A 17,662-nucleotide genomic window follows, 5' to 3' on the forward strand; every position below is an offset into this window, starting at 1 on the left:
AGAATGGTTTCAAGACAAAACAAGCCATCCTCTTGAGTCCTTAAATGTCCAAACAGATTCTGTGGAACATCTTAGGGCTGACAGAAGGGAGACAGAACTCTCTGGGCATGCTTTGTGGGGAAACTGAGGCAGGAGAGGGTTTAATTTCTTCCCTCCCCCTTTTCATCCCCCACTCGGCATTGGAGAGGAATTGTAGGGAAAGGGAATTGTATAGGGAAGCCATGGAGTGAAAAACGGATTAGGAATAAACTGGGGATGGGGTAAACTTAGGAAGGGGTTCATATTGGGTATAGGGTAAAAGGGGAAAGTAGGTTGTGGGTAGGGAAGTTGCTGGGATGAATGTTGTTTATAATTTTGTGCATAACGGCTGCCTTTGACTGGAATACCTCCAGGCCCAGTAACATTTGCTGCTTGAAAACCCTTCTTTCCTTGCACTATATCAAATTGTACAACTTCCCCATCTCCTACACTTTGCAGGTAATTTTTAGGGTTATTCCTTTTAATGGCAGTTCTATGGATGAATAAATCTTCCCCTGTATCATCTCGTGTTATAAATCCGTAGTTGCTTTTTACATTGTACCATTTCACAGTTCCTGTGACTTTCGTGGCTACAACTTCTCCTATCACGTGCTTGCATGTTCGTCGTGGCTGCTGGTCCTGCATGGCTGCTGCCTCGCCAACTCCGACGTCTCGGCCGGGCCCCCGCGTTGCGGCTGCTCCGCGCCCTCCGAGCGGCACTGCTCCGGCGCGTGTCTGGGCTCTGCGCGGCCCCGCGTTGCCATCGCCGCTGGCTCCGTGCCCTGTGAGCGGTTCTGCTCCGCAAACTCCACGCTGCTTTGAGAGCGGCCCCGTTTCGGCTCGGCGCTGCGCGGCTTCTCGTGTCGCTGTGGAAACTGCTGCTTCTCCCTCCGCAGGGCTCTCCGAGCCGTGTGCTCAGAGCAGCCTGCCACGCCGATGCCCGGTTCCTGGCTGCTCGTGGCCCACGGCACCCACGGCGCCTGCGGCATCGCTCCCTCACTCGCGGCCGCGTGGCCGGGGACCCCGAGACAGGGATGGGGTCCGCGATAAGGCGCAGGCTCCGGAGGGGGCCGGGCGCATCCAGCGCAGGCACCTCCGCCGGCACGGCTGCAGTCATGTGCTCCTGGGATGGCGGCCGCGCGGTCTCGGCCATGGGATAAGTATGATCTTCTGCTTTAGGGGTAATGGGACCATACAAATGCTCCTCAAGAGCTTCACTGATTACAAGGGATGCACGGAGAGCTTCTATCGCTAGTCCATGTTCTGTTTGATCCCTTACCTTATCCCAGATCTTGTCCCAAAAACACCCATGACAAGTTCCAGGAGGTTCAATATCAAAAAGTAAGTCTCGAGAAATATAGGAGAAACTTTTGAAAAGCCAGTTAAAAAAATGTTCTAGATCTCCCGGTTCCAATACTTTTTTGTTTTGTTGTTCAAGGATTCCTTTAACTTCTAGATACATTTTTTTTCTGTGGCTCAGAGAGCCACATTTCCCACGATTCTTCCATAGTCCAGAGAGAATATCCAAACCAAGATGAGAAGAGAGAGATCTAGAGTGGTTTTTACTCATGAATTTTCTGTCCTTAGGGATCGGTGTCTTGCCGGCAATTCCCCACCATTTGCTACAGCGGGGATTACTGTAACACGCATGTATCAAACCAGGAGTCCCGTGGAAAAGAAATATATATGGACAGATTCTTGGTAGATGTTTCAGAGATGTTTATTTCTCCAGCCGCATGGCCGGAGCTCTGCCCAGGAACTCCCCCAGTCACAGGACCGAGGGTCCTTGCCCACACAGGGGAACACAAACCAACCAATCGGGAATGAGGCTGACCAGGGGCTCAGGAAACCCCCTGCCTCCCCTTAGGGCCCCTCTCCCGGGGCTGCATGGCAGGGGGAGGAGACCCCAACACAGGCAGACAAATGTTTTGTGGCTGAGCAGGGTTTTGGTGCTTCTGTATAGAGTAACAGAGTGAAAGAAAATACTTTTTTTGTTACCTTATGGCTGCAGAATTTATCGCAGATTTGCTTTACAGAGCTGATGTACATATATCTGAGGGCTTCCTTTCTGTGTAAATCATTAACAGAACTGTGTGTGTGGTCAGTATTCAGCTTATGGTTTAAGTAAATAGTGCTTACTTTTATCTAGGGCATGTGGATAGAACAAAGCATAACACTGTTGAAGGTTTGAATTCATCAATGCCTCCTCTCTAGTTGCAAAAATGACGCCTGGAATTTTATCTTTTATGCATACAGTAGTGGTTCAAAATACAAAGACTCCTTTTCCTCACAGAAAAATCCAGCTACTGAAAACAGTTCCTGCATATAATCTGCTTAAACTAAGCTTCTTCTCCGACTTCCCCCTCTTCTCCTGGAGTCAGTGCACTCAGGCCCTTTATTTTCTTGAAGAGCGTTTAAACACCTTGTCCTCACCATTGAGGATTATTCAGCCCTGCTGCAGTTACTCACAAATCCCCTCCCTGACCTGTGGCTCTACTCTTTTGTGCTATCCTGTGTCAGGATTATTGTTACTGTTCTTTCCATCAAATACATTTAGGTCAATAAACTGTCTTTCATTTCTTTCCGTAGCATAAAAAACATTTAAAGGAAAAGTTAATATTTCATCTTGCTGGGACAGGCAGTGAAGGCTTAAATCTATAATCTGAGTTTTGTGATATTCAGGTTTATTTCCTTTGTAGAGGTTTTGGTGAAAGACTCAGTGTCATCATTGTTGGCTTCCAAGAATACTTTCATCAACAGTTATTTCTTCTACAGGTTCTTCCAAACTCCTCCTTATTGGTGATTTTCTGCTTGATCCTTCTCAGCTTGTAAGGCGTTAGCTATAGGAATGCATCTCAACCTGAGGTTTGAAAAATAATGTGTAAAAATGCAAAGTTACACAAATTATTTTCGTCAGCAGCTCATTTAAGAATATTATGCTGTGCAAAAACAGTTTGCATGAGTTCACTCTAATTCTTAAAAATCTAACTGTACATCATCTTAAAAACAGAATGCAAAAGGTGGAAAAAACGCCTGTGAAAGGAAAGATTGTGTTTTTACTTCCTGTATCATTTTTTGAGCAGGAAAAAATACATACAGTATTAAAATAAAAAAATACCTACAGTCATAAAAGCTTTGATAGTGAAATAACCTTCCAAGTTTCATTTTCAGCTGTACTCAATGTATTTCCCTCATTGTGCCATCATAGAACATGGAAATAATGGTAATTTCTGTACAGTTGATGACGTGTGAGAGGAGTTGTGAAGCTTTTGTGAAATTTGGCAGGGAAAATTGTAAGCCGTATTGACATGTTTTATTTTTGTATTGGAATTACCTCCGTGGAGTTGAAACCAGCTGTTTACTATAAGAGATGTACGATTTCTCCACTTATTTATATCAGTAGCTCCTTATTTATCTGAATAAGGGGAAGCATCTGAACAATTAGACCAGCTGATGCAATAAGTGGCTTTTCAGAAAATACAGAGTGGGAAAATGCAACCAGAGAATGGAAAGAACAAGTACATAGTTACTGACATTCAAAAATAGGGAAGGTAGATATTTCAAGAGAGGAATCCCAAGAGTTTTATATATTGGTTTATTTATTGTGATGAAGGGGACACTTTAAGAACTTGCTTTCAGGTTTTCATTTCAGTTTTTTATGCATGAAAAATAGGGAGATTAATATTTAAAATCAGTTTAATCACTGAAAGTGCTACTGGAGCTCGGCTGGATTATAGTATTAGAAATTTTCTAAGCCCATTTCCAGACTTATTGCATATAAACAGCGTGGTTTTATTTAAAATGAAGATGTTAATTTTCCTATAACCTAGAATACATTCTGAGTCAGAATGGAACTTGTTTAGTTTTTCCCAAGTATTCACAAGGTACTTCTATACTCATGTTTTGTGAGGAAAAGGGCATTGCACTCCCCATACAAACACAAAAATCAGCAGCACTTGCAAGGCTTATGCAACACAACCAAAACCAAAAAGAAAAAAAAGAAAAGAAAAAGAAGTGGGAAAACATATGAGAATTTCAAAACCTTACTGTATTTTCTGTTGCTGAGTGAGGGCAAGGTGTTGTCTTTTCTTTACACATCAGCCTTAATTGTATCTATCCTTGAAGAAGTAACATCAGCCTCTTGCTACAGTGAAGAGAATCATGGGTGTGCCCCCAGGGCCGTGGGGAGGTATCTCTAGCCTTAGGATCTTAGAGGTTAAGAACAATGAACTGATAATTAGTTGTTGATATAACTGCATTCATTTCAATAGTTGTAAACCTGACCATTTGTTGTCAGTGATGTTATTGAATAGGCAAACGGTCTTTCTCTAACAGGCCAGTTGGCCACGTGGCATCTCCCCTAACAGGAGACAGTGACATTAACAGGAATGCACTAGAGCTGGGAACATGCAGGTCTCATGAAAATGACAGAGAAAAAATCATTGCTACCTATGCTAAACTTTTTCATCTGGAACAACAGGCAGCTGCATCAGGCCAAGCTCCCTCTAGTCTTGCCGATTTCAGAATTACTTTTTCCCCAAGCACAAAATGTTCTTGAACTGTTTCTTCTGCACACAAAGTTTGAATAGGTTTTGGTTTAGCAGTGGGTTGGCTTTTTTTTTTTTTTTTTTTTTTTGGTGCTGTCTGTTCTTGTGCAGTTTATGGAGTGTTTATCCCAAACTGGCTAGGGAAGGCTGATAATATTAAAACAGTCAAAATATATAGTCCTTTCCTGAGCCTATGAAAAAATCCCTGATTTAAAGGCTGTTTCATTATCAGCTATTTGTCCTGAGTGTGTGAGAGCCTACAGGCTGACTCACAGTCTTTGCTGAACCCCTGGTACTGCTTATCCTCCCTACTGACACCACCCAGTTTATTTGCAACAAAGTGGATTTCTAACTGCCTCCATACACAGACGATATGAACAGAGGGAAGTCAAAATGCACAGTGTAACAAGGCTAATAGTTCAGTGTCAATATATGACTTGGTAATTATCTCACACATTACTGCTTTTAGTATTTTTTGGGGGGGTTAGATCTGTTTGCTGTCCATAGTTGACAGTTCTATGGAAGTTGATGAAATTTCTTTTCTTTAATAAAACTTATTCCAGAAAAATTAAACAAAGTTATCATTTCAAGTTAAGACTGTTTTGGAGAAACAGCAGTAGCTCATTAGAATTCATTTTCATCATCTATTTCAATTTCATTTCCTTTTATAGATATATTGATATTCTTATTAGGCTGGTGCTGGCATACCCTTTTTCATGTAGGTCAAGTGCTTTCTTCTTTTTTCCTTGATTGTTCTGTGACTGAATGAATTGCACTTTTTGTTTCACACTTTTCATTTGCTTCCAAGATGGAGAAAGAGCAACAAACGTCATAGAATTAATATGTAATTACTGTATCACAAAGACAGCCTAAAAGGCAGATAAGTTCTCCAAGAAAGTAAAGGGTTTGGATTACAATGAGAAAGTGACAATAGGATGGTGGAGCTGTAAACAGAAGGGAAAAATACAGGCCTCCATTTTGATGGCAGTCTTCCAGTACCTGCAGGGAAGCCACTGGGAGGATGAGGGCAGGCTCTTGCTGCAGTGCATGGTAGAAGGACAAAAGACAACAGGCATATGTTGAAACAAGAGAAGTTCTAACTGAGTATCAGGTACTGCTTGTTCACCCTAAAGACAGTCAGGCAGTGGAACATGTTGCCTCAGAGATGTTGTGCAGTACCCATCCTTTGAGATTTTCACTCTGTGAATAGATAAACCCAGAGCAGCATGTTCTGGTCTCGTGGGTAAGTGCCTTCAGCAGAGGATGGATTAGAGATCCTCCAGCATGAATTATTTTTTAGTTCTGTGGTCTTGTGCTGTTCTGCTAAACCTTAATAGGCCCCATGAAATTTAGGTGACACTGCTGTGTCTTTCTACTGCTTTTGTTTTCCATTTTTGGTGCATTTTTTTTACAATCTGCTTCCATACAGACACATGGTCTTTTTCTGTGTTCAGCATTTCCTGAATCAAGTTATTCCTGTATGCATGTCCTGCACAGTTACCTCTGCTTTTTTAGTCCTTCGTTAGCAGTGCTCTCAGTAAGATGTAGCTTGTACTTAACTGATCTTTTCAGTCTTGGCAATAAGATTTGCCTGTCATATCTAACTTAGTGTGATTTAACATATGCAGGAGAATATATGGATGTCACTCTTCCTAATCTTGCAGGTTTGTTTACTCAAACATTTAAGCTGCAAATGTTCACAGGATTTCATGGAGTTCTAAACAAACATGTACTTGGTTTTCCACATTCCACATTAAACAGCTGTTGTAAGTCTAGAGTTAAGGTCACCTAGCTTTTTTGACTTTCTTATTTGTGTTCAGGCAAACAGTATTGATTGCTCTTCAAGAACATTTTTAGAACATTTCTTTTGAAAGGAAAGTTAAACAAATATATGCTTCTGCATGTCTAATTTGACAAACAGAAATAGTTGGCTAATTTCAGTCTACCAGGATGGCGACACCACAAGTCCTTGTATGCAAACTTTCGATGTTTAGTATGCAGCTTGTGAAACACCGATTAATTGCAAAGTATTTGATTTCTCTCTTTAAAAAGATTGCAAAGGTAAGTAATTTTGTCCTTTTTCCCCTAGCACAGTGTTCTCTTTCTCAGCCTCCCGTCCCTTTTGCATGCTCACATGTACAGACACACATGACAGGAGACAGTTCTCCTTTCACCTTTGTCTTCCACAATTCTACTACTGCGTGTCCTCTCTCTTCTTTCTCTGCAGGAGTCTGTTCTTGATCCTCTTTCATTCTCCCTCCACATCTTATTCTGCATTTCATCTGAACAGATAACTCCATCTGTGTTCCCTGTAGTAATTGCAATGAATCTACATCTCCAAACCTTTCCTTCTGACTTTTCTCCAAACAAAACTACTGGCCTGTCTCTTGACATTTCTTTGTGAATTTGTCATCAGCAGAGCAAGCTAGAAAAGGCTCAAGGACAGTTCCTAATCAGTCACACAAACCTCTTTTATTTTATGCTCTTTAACTTTTGCAGCAGTCTCAACCACCCTCCCAGTTAAGCAGCAAGTAATGTTTCACATCTGCATTCTGATTCAGGCTATCTTGCACATTCTTTTGTATTACTATTCTAAAGTAATGTGTTTCCTTCCCTCAGATCTCTTCATGTATTTTACATTAAGCCGCCACTTTAAAATAAAGAGAAAATTTGAGCAAGGATCAAGCAAACCTCATTCCTTCCCATACAAGCACCTTAAACATGAATCTGTAGTTAAAGTCTGTCCTGGTTATGTTTTTCTGTCACTTTAGCTCTTGCATTTGCAGCCAGAATGGAAACAAAAGGACTAGAGAACAGTTTTAGCATATTTTACTATATGCCATAAGAAATAAGATATTTGTGACTGATTTTCCTAGAATGAGATGATAATTTAACCTATGCCTTCTGATTTCAGGCAAATAATGAAAAAAGTCCATTCATATCCAAGTGAGACAATAATTTGTAGTTCACATGATTTTAAAGGCCTACGCCCTCTTTGCTCTGGTGGCAACATATAAAAAGAGAACTGCATGATCAGAGGGAGCAGAAACACTGTTACAGGCTTACCAGAAAAATAAAATTAAACTTAAAAATAATGACCGAAGATTTGGAACATGGAACTGCTATTGGTTTACTAAGGAAGAGAGGCTAACTGATCTCACAATCCATAGGCCCATTCCTTCAAATACTTTATTATACTGTTGCCCAGTACAAATCTTCTATAAAAGTAGGTAAAATTCCCAAAGCTAATACAAATAGATCCTTTTTTCTGAAAATTGTCAAATGAATGGAACAGAGATACTCTAATTACTGTTTCTGCTGATGTGAAAGATTGTACAGAATTTGTTTAATATGGGGGTCTTTTTGGCAAAATCCTTTAAGACTGTCAGCATATGCATGCTGGCCATTTAAGCCAAGTTGTGTAGAAGGCACCCATTGGCGTAAGTTTATCTCCAGCCCAGCCATAGCCTTTCAGTCTCTTGCCCAGTGAAGTATAACAGAGGATATCAGGAAGAAGGAAGCTAGTGTTGAAGTGGCAAGGTGAAATAATTTCTTAGAAAATCAGGCTTTTTTAGTTCCACTGCATGGAAAAACATGTTTTTTCTTCCAGGCTGGTCTCAGCTTTAATCATGTGTTATTGACGCGTTTCAGAGCTTAACTTCTGTTGAGTCAGTATTGCAAAACTGTTACTAAGAAAGCTTTTGTTCTCACAAAATTACAGGCTTACTATATTCAAGGGCACAAAGTGTTATCAGTGGCCAAGAAATGTTCAGTGCAGCTGAGGGTGTAAGGGATAAGCAATGTCCAAAGCCACTCATCATACCCTGCCACCATCAACAAAGGCCAACACCACTGTGTAGAATGGAATTATTTGAAAACAATTTTGTTTCATACCAGCTGTCTGTGATTCAAACCTCATCTCCTGGCATGAGAAGAGGGATGGTACATTAATCATTACAAAAACCAGAATGAGTATTTTCTTCCTCTATGCTGCCATGGTAGAGCTGGCAGAGAGCCCATTTCCTCAATTCACTATGTCCTTAGTCAGTGTATTGGTTTCCTGTGAGAAGGGTTTCGTAGCAGGGGATGAGAGGGGTGGCTTCTGTGAGAAGCTGCCAGAAGCTTCTCCCACATCTGACAGAGCCAATGCTGGATGGATCCAAGATGGACCCACCAGCGGCCAAGACTGAGCCCACCAGCAACAGTGGCAGCACCTCTGGGATAAAAACTGCTGCACACCCACAGAGGGGAGAGAGGAGTGAGAATGTGTGAGAGGAACAGCTCTGCAGACACAAGGTCAGTGAAGGAGGGGCAGGAGCTCTCCAGGTGCAGGAGCAGAGATTGCCCTGCAGCCCCTGGTGCAGCCCCTGGTGAGGCAGCTGTGCCCCTGCAGCCCTTGGAGATCCATGGGGGACCAGAGATCCACCTGCAGCCCAGGAAGGACCCCACACTGGAGCAGGGGGATGCCATCAAAGGAGGCTGTGACCCCATGGGAAGCCTGTGCTGGAGCAGGCTCCTGGTAGGACCTGTGGCCCATGGAGGGAAGAGCCCACACTGGAGCAGGTTTGCTGGCAGGACTTGTGAGCCCACAAGAGACTCATGTCGGAGCAGCCTTCCTGAGGGACTGTGGAGGGGACCTGTGCTGGAGCAGTTCACGGAGAACTGCAGCCCATGGGAAAGACTCATGCTGGGTAGGAGAAGTTTGTGGAGGACTGTTTCCCATGGGAGAGACCCCACACTGGAGGAGAGGAAGAGTCTGAGGAGTCTTTCCCATGTGATGAACTGACCACAGTCCCCATTCCCCATCTGCCTACTCTGCAGGGGGGGAAAAGTAGAGAAGCTGAGAGTGAAGCTGAGCCAGAGTAGAAGGGAGGGGCTGGGGCAAAGTGCTTTAAGATTTGCCTTAATTTCTCATTATCCTACTCTGAATTGATTGTTAATATATTAAACTCATTTCCCTAAGTCAAGTCTATTTTGCCTGTGGCAGTAATTGGTGAGTGATCTCTTCCTGACTTTATCTGGACCCAGGAGTCTTTCCTTGTATTTTCTCTCCCCTGACCAGCCAAGCAGAGGAGTGACAGGGCAGCTTTGGCGGGCACCTGGCATCCAGCCAGGGCCAACCCACCACAGTCAGGTACTCCACACAGCCATCATAACCTAGTACTATTTTGATCATAAAAGTAGGGGGCTGTGCTGGGTTTTAGTGTCAAACATAATTGTGTAAGCAAAGCTGCAGGAAAAACCAATCTGCATATTCTGTAGATGCTATAAAGAGCAAAGAATCATGTTCCCCAGCAGTAAGATGTGTGCTGTCAATCTAGGATTTTTATAAAGTGATTATCATTAAGACATTCTGGGATAGTTTCATTGCAATCAGTGAAAATGACACTCAAATAGAAATGCCAGGCATGTAGTTCTTGTTAGGGGTTACCAACCTGAATGTTAATGGAGGGAGAGAAAAAAATACCAAGAAATGACAAAGCTTTTATTTTCCACGCAGTTAGCCAAACACAAACAGATGATCTTTCTGAAGAATGACAGTTTGTTCCCAGGTTGAGAATTTATATGACTTATTTAATGGTTTGGCTGTAAAGTTAAAAATAAAGTGGTTTGTAAAGGAATTCAGTCATTGGCTGATGCCATTGTTATGAGCAGATTTCCTCTAAAAAAGGAATCAGATTTTGACTAATGGAAAAAGATCATATAAAAGTAAATAGGAGATTCAGGATTAGAACCAGAATTTTTTGAACCTCAGTGCCAGTTCTTATATATATATACAAGTGGAAAATGAGCATTGCAAAGCTCTAAAGCAAAGTTCTTCTCAGAGCTGGCCTCACTCTCTCTCCCTTTCTCACTCAATGGAATTAGCTGTATATTTCAGTTGTATTTTTCTAGTATTGTCCTGAAAGGTTAGACAGCCTCAGGTTAAAGCACCTGGAGTTCTATCTGGGGCTCCCTAGTAGAAAAAAAACCATGGGCATCCTGCAGTAAGCCCAGAAAAGGATGTCTAAGATAATAAAGAGATGGAATTGTTCCACCAGGAAACAGAAGTTTCAGGGGAACTTCATCAATGGGTGAATGGAGAAGGTATATTGATGCCTTATGCAGCAGCAGCAGCACCTGTCTGAACTAAGACTCTGGTTTCAAAGGTTTTGAACCCATGAAAGTTCCTACCAATTTCACTTGCAGACTATCTGCAGACTTGCAAATCATTTTAACATTTGCTGTCTGTATTTCTGCACAGGTTTTTAACACAGTTGTTGATACTATCAGTGCAGCAGTGCATCCTACTGGTAGTTTACATCTCCATTTGATGCATTTACCCCATAATTTGTAGTATTTGCCCTGTCATGGTACCAAAAGAACAAATAATTTCCCGTTCCTTTTAGTTTCTAGTAAAGAATTGTTTCTATATATTTAATTCACTGAGTGGCAAAAATGCATGAATTCAGTGACAAAAAACTGATTTCATGTTAAAGTGTATACTAATGAATTTAATTCCATAGCAAAACAGACATTGAGAACCTGCTACTAAGCCTTCTAATTCCTGAGAATTAGAAGAATAAAGGGTCATACTTTGTATAGCAGTGTGGTTGTTACTGTGTACTTGTTGACTTGGAGATTTGCTGCTTGTCTGTAGTGTTGTATACACATAATTGTGAAACTCTTCTAGATACACACAGGTTAAAAAAGTGAGGACTCTTGCTCACGTCAGAGGTTTTGAGACCTGGAAAAGGGTCCATACCTTTTCCTTTTCTATGCATACGTCAGTGGTTTCAAGTACCTGTTTCACCTTCCAAAGAATGAATTTTGTTTATGTGATTAAAGAGTTGATCAGTGAGAGTGGGAAACTGAAATAGTGGAGCAGATTTTGAAATGCAGAGTGCATCAACAGCTTGCAGAACCACTGTTCTTTTTCACCTCTGGAGAAGGAATGTTGCAGAAATCTCTGTTAAAAGCACTGTCCCCTTGATTTCTCTTTCATATCAAAGACTAAGTGGTCTGTGAGCAGTGGCTAAATGTTGCTGTGTTTATGCAACCTTCGAAAGCTGGGTTCTATTTCTTATCTGGATAGGGCAACATACCATTCTGACTGCACTTACAGCTTCTCAAAGGGCAGCAACATATCCATACATGAGGTTAGTGACTATGTGTTCAGATCTGTATGCCTGTATCTGACTCTCAATCTGTGTAATTTTGGATGACTGCATCCAGAGGAGTTTACACTGTGGTCCAGAATGGAGAACAGAGGTAGGCTGTAGGCTTCTGAAGCAGTTTAAGAACACCACAGAGGTGGCTGCTGAACTGAAATTATTCTTATGTGTTTGTTGCTCAGCAGCATTTAACTCTGAAGAAGAATTGATCCATATTATTGAACAGCTAATAATTTTTGTACCAATCAACATACTATATAGAGCATAGCTATGCAAATGTCTAAATGTAGATGGGGCTCTGAAAGTGAAGTAAAAACCAGCTTTAAGAAAGCTGAGTTTAAAAAGCAGAAAAATGGTATTTACAACCCAATGGAATTCCATTACTCAGTCGGTCTACATATTTCTAAAATGTGTGTTTACATGTAAAGATTTCAAAGTGTCTCAATTACCTGTCCGTACTGCCTGCAACAGATTTGCCCTCTTAAGGTTCTATTGCTATTTGTGCCTTGAAAGACCATCCTGAGCCAACCTTCAAAGCCTGTTCTTCATCCAGACAGCAACTTTGCAAGCTGAGTCCCCTACTCTGTCTCAGCTGCATCTGGGACAAAACTCTGGCACAAGGAAAATTTTTCTTCTATGCGCTTTGGTGGCTGTTTCTTAGAGCCTTAGTATTTTCTGGGAGCTCAAGTCCACAGAAGAGCAACAGAGTCAGTGAAGGATCTAGAGAGTAAGTCTTGTGAGGAGTGTCTGAGGGAGCTGGGGATGTTTATCCTGGAGAAAAAGCTCAGGGGGACCTTACCACTCTCTACAACTCCGTGAAAGAAGAGTTTGGCCAAGTGAAGGTCAGCCTCTTCTCCCAGGCAGCAAGTGACAGGACAAGGTAAAATTGTCTCAAGTTGTGCCGGGGGAAGTCCAGGATGGATATCAGGAAGAATTTCTTCATGGGAAGAGTTGTCAAGCATTGGAACAGGCTGTTCAGGGAGGTGATGGGGTCACTGTCCCTGGAGTTTCTTACTAAATGACTGGACATGGTGCTCAGTGCCATGGTCTGGTTGACAAGGTGGAAATCAGTCACAGGTTGGACTCAAGGATCTCAGAAATCTTTTCTGGTCTGTTTTGCTCTATGTGCTGGTGTACATCACACAAGACAATTGACAGCCTTGTCAGAGGTGTAACCATTTGCAGGATGCACAAATTTCAAGTGGAAGCAGACCTTAAGGGAGATAGAAACCTGAGCTGTTTGGGTCAAGGTTTCTACCATGCTGTCTTGGGATGACTTTATGATGCTGCATCCCCTATTGTCTGCCTTATGCCAGACATGAGTTCTGTGCCTTTAAAGCTAGGTTCAGGAGAGGGGGAGAAGGCAGTGGAATTCTTTCGGCAGCCTATCCCAAACCGAGACACATGCCCAGTTAAAAAAAATAATCTGAATTGAACTTGAAATACTGGTGCCAGGATTTTAACAGTGTCAGATCATATATTCAACATATTCTCAATGTGGCAAATCAAAGATTAAATTAAAGGAAGGATTTAAAACATGGTTGTGTTAATCTTCAGAGATTTTGCCCTTTAAGTGATATAAAATATGCTGTCACCTAGGGCATGCAGCCATGCAGATTCAGACATATGAACATAAAGGCATCACTGAAAAAGTAACTTGAAAAGATGCAGGTAACAGTAATGGCAAAAGGGTGGATCCAAGTTTCAACAGAAATCACTTTTATATCAACGGAAAAGGTCAGCATTTATGCAAGCAAGGATTTAAAAGCCTTGCTGTTACTACCTAAAGTAATACCCACAGTTACAGCATTTTTCCTCCTGCCATTTCATAAATGTCATCATAAGGTTTTTATTCCAGGGATTGTGGAAGAAATATAGTGGATTACACACAAAATGAATATTTTTACCATTTGAAATACGACTGGGTAACTGGGTGCCTACAAAAACCTAACGATTATGTTGGAATATGAAACAAAATGGGTTGATGGTAATTATAGAGGCTGATAATCGATTTCTAGTGATCTAAATTACCATGTTTAAAATTATATTTTAATTCTTACTAAAGACTCCTAGTTTGCTGCAATGTAACATGAAGTGCATACTACAGAGGGCAAGCATGAATCTGTCTGATGCTTATTCTTTGATCCCTTGTAGATATTAAGTACTTCTAAAATAAACGTCATTGCTATTTCAGATTTATTAACTTCTAATTTAGAAGAGGGGCATAATGATTCTGTGAGATAGCCTTTGTAGGACTAAAACATGCAGATCTGACATTTCAGATGCTTGGGCATTAAAAAAGCTAATCTTTGTCTACCCGCAGTGATTGAAACTTTTAAATTTTGGTTTCAGTTTCATTTAGGTGAAAATCAGATGGTTTCTCTTCCAATTAGCTCTGAAAGGATCACTCCAATACCCCTGCCCCACCTTCCCCTTTGGCCCCTAAATTGATTGTGGTTTTATAACCTTGAATAAGCACGCCATTTCAAAGCCACAGGATGCCAGTGTTGACTCCAGTGTTCCTAGGTTAAGTCATTACACAGTGTAATAAGGCCTATAAAACTTGTACTTACTTTACACACCATAGGTCCAGTCTGAGACTTTGTGCAGAGAAGAAATTTCACAGCCACTGAAGCTGTACAATATGCAGTGAATCAAAAACTTTTGTTGAAAAAACAGGTGTAGCCTGATGCATTGATACACGCTCTAGCCAAAATTTCTTCATTTCATTCTTTTTTTCACCAAATAGCAGAAGGGTACTGAAGAGAAGTGATAAAATAGATTTTACTCTGGCGTAGAACATATTTTTTAATCCTTGAAATATTTTCTTCTCCAAACTGTTAATTAGCTATTTCTTCATTTTTTAACCAATAAATGTGCAAACTCCACAGAGGAGCAGGACAAGCTTCTACATTCATGTTAATCTAGTTGGACACATATTTTGTTGCAGCAGAGGTAAGACAGAAGTATTCTTTTGTCTAAAATGAAGCACTATCCATAGTCTGAAACCTAACATCCCATAGGTAGTTGACCTATTTGTGAAGCTATTTATTTCCTTTGTTGCAAAATGAAGCACTTTTTCTTGCAAAATAATTTTTTTCAATTAGATTCTTGACACGTTAATTTATGGTTAGAGACACAAATACTACCATTTGTCAGTAGGAGACACAGTGCTGTCATTGCAGTTCCTAAGGAGCTGAGCAAACGAGTTAATGAATGAATGGGTTAATGAATGAATTCATTAATATATTTACCTTTAACCTCCAGAGATTGCAGTGTTAGTCTTTATTCTGTAAACAAGTACATAAAAATCTCCCAGTCTGCAACCTCAGGGTCATTTCCTCATACTTCAAAACCAAGGAAAAGCTTAAACCACAATTCACCGTAGCTGAGAATCTCCAAAGCTTAGCAACCTGAGTTGAAGACGAGGAGTAGAGCAGGTTAGTGCTGTACTTCACTCAGTTTATATATTCATCGTGAAGAAATCATGAGGGAGATTTGTACTCCTGATCAAAGGGTGAATCCAATTCCTTCAGAATGCATATTGCAGCTCTTAGGAACGTCAGCATTCTTCCACTGCTAAAGTTATTTTTCTTTGTCTGGAAGACAACAATCTGTGTAGAACTTAACAGGGTTGTGATAGAGCAGTATTGTAGAAAATGTAGAAAATGTAGAAAAGCTCACAGTAGCTTGAACATCTGACTTTCTGTAATAAGACTCCCCTCATGAGGACGCTGTGTGTTTTCTACTGATATTAGAGATAAATGCCACCTATCTAAACTCCTGTAGCGAATAATTTGTTTATAAAATTTGTTGAACACATGTCTACTCAGGAGTTAGGTACCTGAGGAAATCTATAAAATGCCACCAAGATTAGAGCTAGGCATGATAAAGATACCTCTCTGCATATCCACATATTTCAGTATTAAAGGGGGTATAATACTTTAAGAGTGCCAAAAGATAATTATTTTAAGTTCAGTGCACTGAAGGCTGAAGGTTTACTATTGTTGTGTTCCCATTATTGTCAGAAATTTCACTTGAATAATTGGTTTTAGATTTACCAGGATAACGTTGTTTCATTCCTTTAGCCAACCAATGTGCCACTTATCTGTACATGGCATCAGTGGTGGTCTTTAGCATGCAACCACAAAGCTCATTTATCAACAAGTTTGAAGCTTAGGGAATATACTTGAGAAATATTCATGCTCATAAATAATAGGACATTGAGTGGTTTTTATCAGTTTGATTGGAGTAGTAATTTTTGGTAATTGTGTTCTTTTACAGAATAACTCTGCAGTTACTTGAATAATTCAAGTGTAAGCATACAGTAAGTACTCATAAAAATACAAAGAAACAGTTACTTTTACAACCTCATACTGAGGATCTCCTGAAAAAAAGAACACTGAAACACAAAACGATTGTTTTTCTCTGCTCCCACTGATACTGTTAATTGCTGAGCATATTTGTGATTGAAGAAGAAAATTCGCTCTCCTACAGCCAGGCTCTTTCTCGTAGGGTCTTATCACAGTCATAAAGCTTTGAAGAGAGACTCCAGATCCAGACTCAGCCAAAATGGGCTGTCTCACTACAAGGGAATAAAGAAACTGCTCTACAGCTAGGGTCACAACTTTGTTTAACATTGCCTCACTGATGCTTGCAGGTACTAGGATGCAGGAGATGCTTCACCTCCACCCAACCCCACAGCCTGAGTTCATCAAGAAAAGGCTGTTGGGGGTTGGCATCCAGTGGAAGGAGCTTTGCAACTCACACAGGATCATGCAATACATGCAAAATTACAACTTCGTCTGACCTTCTACTGCCCAGTCCCAACAGATTATTTGATCTTTCCCATTTCTGTGTCACTCCTCATTGTCTTATTCCCACTAACCTCTCACAGTTTTCTCCATTACTGTGTTCCCTTTACTACATTCAAAGTCCTGTTCCTTTGCTTTCTCTAAAGTTTTCATAATTTCTGTCTCTCTGCAATAAATCTCCTCACCTCTACACCAGCATCTTCCCCCAGAAATGTCAAAATAGCAAGATTTTCATGCCATTGCATTACTCATTGAAATTCTGTGTATAATTAAAAATTATCAGAAGTTTTTCATCATAGCATGATTTTATTGGAAAATCGGGAAAAAATGAAAATATTTAATTAGATTTCAGAAAATGTTCTACTGGAAAATTTCAAAACAAAATGCTTTATGTTGATATTTGCTGATACTTGTTCATTTTAGAATTTTGAAAATTTGCATGCATTGGCTTTGGTTGAAAAAGAGTTTGTGACATTCTGAAATGAATTTTCCGAAAGTGATACTTCATAGGCAGTTTCCAATTTATGGGATATTTTGAAAATATTTTACCAATAAAATAATCTTTAGTCTCAAACCAAAAGTATGCAAATTTTGACCTGCTTTTTATATCCCTTTCTTCTACACTGTATTATTAATTTGCTACTTACATTTTCAGTTCTTAAGAGCAGGAACTCTTCTTTGTGCAGTACCTAAGATGGCAGGATTCTGTCTTTGTTCTCAGGACCATCACAATAAATATGATTTGAATAATGATTGTTTGCTGTAGAAATACTTGGATGAGAGTCATTGGTCTGGTTACTGCAGAAGATTAAGGTTTGCTCTATCATAAGCCTTTTCAAACAGTGATATGATGAAGCCAGTGCTTGTGGCACTGTTGCGACTTTGGTAGAGAACACATTTTACATCAGTCACATTATGTAGGGACACACCACTGTTCATAATATCACTTCCTGATGAAGGAAGTAATGAAAGCAGAATAAAATTTGCTGAAAGGATAGAATTGTATGTTTGATGTAGTACCAAGTAGTAGAAGATTCTATTTAGCCAACCTTGAATCAAACAGTGTTCCCAGCATGCAAACTCTCAAACAGATTTCTGTCCTCTCTAAAGCAGGAATCATTTAATGAGC

General features: G+C 40.5%; 1 protein-coding gene across 15 annotated transcripts in view; it reads left to right on the top strand.

Moving 5' to 3' along the window:
• PRLR (prolactin receptor) overlaps positions 1–17,662 on the top strand; it is a 154,869-nt gene that overhangs the window by 106,478 nt on the left and 30,729 nt on the right. The window contains exon 7 of one of the 15 annotated variants that reach the window (XM_032095368.1): positions 16,004–16,046. The exons of 13 other annotated variants lie outside the window; for them this stretch is intronic. The gene's annotated coding sequence lies outside the window, so the exon portion shown is untranslated. Of the gene's footprint in view, positions 1–8,677; positions 8,862–16,003; positions 16,047–17,662 lie in introns of those variants that run through there. One more of the 15 variants, XM_032095378.1, reaches the window with a different exon arrangement.

The sequence above is a fragment of the Corvus moneduloides genome, chromosome Z, assembly GCF_009650955.1.
Source record: "Corvus moneduloides isolate bCorMon1 chromosome Z, bCorMon1.pri, whole genome shotgun sequence".
NCBI classification, from domain to species: Eukaryota; Metazoa; Chordata; class Aves; order Passeriformes; family Corvidae; genus Corvus; species Corvus moneduloides.